Source organism: Anopheles arabiensis (genome assembly GCF_016920715.1).
Source record: "Anopheles arabiensis isolate DONGOLA chromosome X unlocalized genomic scaffold, AaraD3 X_pericentromeric_contig0027, whole genome shotgun sequence".
In the NCBI taxonomy this organism is placed as follows: domain Eukaryota; kingdom Metazoa; phylum Arthropoda; class Insecta; order Diptera; family Culicidae; genus Anopheles; species Anopheles arabiensis.
Genome location: NW_024412105.1, coordinates 127,501 through 130,000, shown reverse-complemented (window position 1 = coordinate 130,000; position 2,500 = coordinate 127,501). Strand labels below are relative to the sequence as shown.

Sequence of the window (2,500 nt, the reverse complement as noted above, 5' to 3'; positions counted from 1 at the left end):
CCGCGCGGCCGGTACGCAGTGGGCACGGATCAACGTATCGCTGCCAGACTTTCAAAGCTTCCTGAATTTGGGAAAGCTGAAAGTTGGTTGGTCGATATGCCATATCCGCGAGGTAATGGAGGAGCAGAAATGCTATAAGTGTTGGAAGGTAGGCCATACGAGCTACCATTGTAGGAACCAGACAGAAGTAATCTGTGCTGGAATGCGGTTTGAGTGGACACAAGAAGCAAGCTTGTACCAACTCTGTCAAGTGTTTGGATTGCGGTACGAGGTCACAGAACCCTCACGCAACGGGCAGTTATATGTGTCCCCGAAGGCGAACGATTAGACCATAATGGTTAGGTTGCTACAACATAACCAGAATCATAGTTATGCTGCATTTCAACTAATGTGGCAAACGATTAGGGAAGAATCTGCGGATATAGTGTTGATTGCAGATCCGTATCTGGCAACAACCAACGTCAAAGTGTTACGCAATGACGATAACACAGCAGCGGTAGTGGTTAACGCGGACTTACCAGTTAAGGTAGTCAGTAAGGCTTTGAAGGGTTTAATGATAGTTGACATAGGTGATATGCGAGTAGTTAGCGTTTACGCGCCACCTAGATTTAGTATGGAAGAGTTCCAGAACATGTTGGATAACACGGTAATGGCCGTAACCGGTATCCACAAATTCGTTATCGGGGGACTTCAACGCTTGGTCAGTAAGTTGGAACAACCAACTTGGCGAGCGTGGAGAAACCCAGAAACGAAGAGGTGAGTTGGTTTTATCAACCTTTGCGCAGATTGACGCAATTTTATTGAACGACGGCAGCACCCCAACTTATGTTGGACCAGGGCGCACGTCAGTAGTTGATCTTACTTTGCGAGCCGAACCGTAGCAAGATCATTTAAGTGGGAGGTGTTATCTAGCTATATGAACTCTGATCATCGTGCAATACGAATAGATCTTGAGACGCAAAGCGTGCGTAATCTGTCCCGACCCATAACGGGATGGAGCATCAAGTATTTTAGCAAAGATATATTTGAAGTTATGATGCAAGCCGCTTTTGAGACCGAGGTCACAACAAGCGAAGACTTAATGCGTATACTTGTCACGGCGTGCAATGCGACGATGACTAAACGTAAGAGGTACACTCCTAACAAGAGTGCATTTTGGTGGACGTTAGAGATAGAGGCACTTCGCAAAGAGTGCAAACACCGCGATCGATTAGCGCAAAGAGCTTTTAATACTGATCTCTATTCTACTTTTAGGGACGAGTTCAAGGTGGCACGGAATGCCCTCAAGCGATTGATCAAGCATACCCGACAGAGGAAGTGGAAAGAGTTCCTGGGAACAGCGAACAACGCATCATTTGGTATTGTATATCATACGTTCAAGAAAGTGGCCGAGGGTTCGATTGACCCCGAACCATGACATTGGACGAGTTTAGGAAGTGGTGAGCGAGCTTTTTCCTACTCACCCAAACACGGTGTGGCCTGAATATCGTATCGATCAGCCACGTGAGTTTGAAAGGGTAACTAATGATGAGATTCTTGCGGTTGCCAGGAGACTACCCAACAAGAAGGCGCCGGGACCAGATGGTATCCCGAATGAGGCGCTGAAAGTTGGTATGTTGACTGCAACCGATGCATTTTGCAGGGTTTACCAAGGCTGTTTAGAGAACGCGAAGTTCCCCGATGAGTGGAAAAGGCAGAGGTTGGTGTTAATACCGAAGCCGAACAAACCACCAGGGGAACTGGGTTCAGTTCGCCCCATTTGTCTACTAGACGGGGCAGGTAAAGGTTTAGAACGCATCATAGTGCAACGGCTAAATGCACACATCGAGGAGGTCAACGGACTGTCTGACGACCAATTTGGTTTCAGAAGTCGTCGATCAACAGTTGATGCGATTCAACGGGTAGTGGACATTGTTTCGGTAGCTAGAAGTAGAAACAGATACAGTGGACGGTATTGTGCGGTTGTTACATTAGATGTTACTAATGCTTTTAACAGTGCTTCATGGTTGGCGATTGCAAATGCTTTACAGAGAATTAACACTCCTAAATATCTTTATGATATCATTGGTGATTATTTTAGGAATCGTGTGCTGATGTATGATACCACAGATGGACCGGCAGAGATTGCAGTCACATCGGGTGTACCTCAAGGCTCGGTACTTGGCCCAACGTTATGGAACCTCATGTACGACGGAGTCCTACGAGTTGCAATGGTGGAAGGGCACGGATTATCGGCTATGCAGACGATATAGTACTGTTGGTGGAAGGTAATTGTGTTGATGATATTGAAATTCTCGTTTCCAGTCAGATTCGCATCATCGACAGATGGATGACCGACAACGGATTAAAGATAGCCCCGACCAAGACCGAGTTTATTATGGTCAGTTCCCATCAGAGGATACAGCATGGGGCTATCAGGGTAGGTGATCACGTAGTACATTCGTCGCGCAGCTTAAAGTATTTGGGGATGGTCTTAGATGACCGCCTCGATTACACTTCA

The 2,500-nt window shown here is 46.6% G+C and overlaps 1 protein-coding gene and 1 pseudogene across 1 annotated transcript in view; both read left to right on the top strand.

Annotated features, from left to right (window-relative positions):
- Positions 1 to 2,500, top strand: part of LOC120907938 — a 106,317-nt gene that overhangs the window by 78,738 nt on the left and 25,079 nt on the right. The gene's annotated exons all lie outside the window — the stretch shown is intronic.
- Positions 1 to 2,500, top strand: part of LOC120907959 — a 9,134-nt pseudogene that overhangs the window by 4,040 nt on the left and 2,594 nt on the right.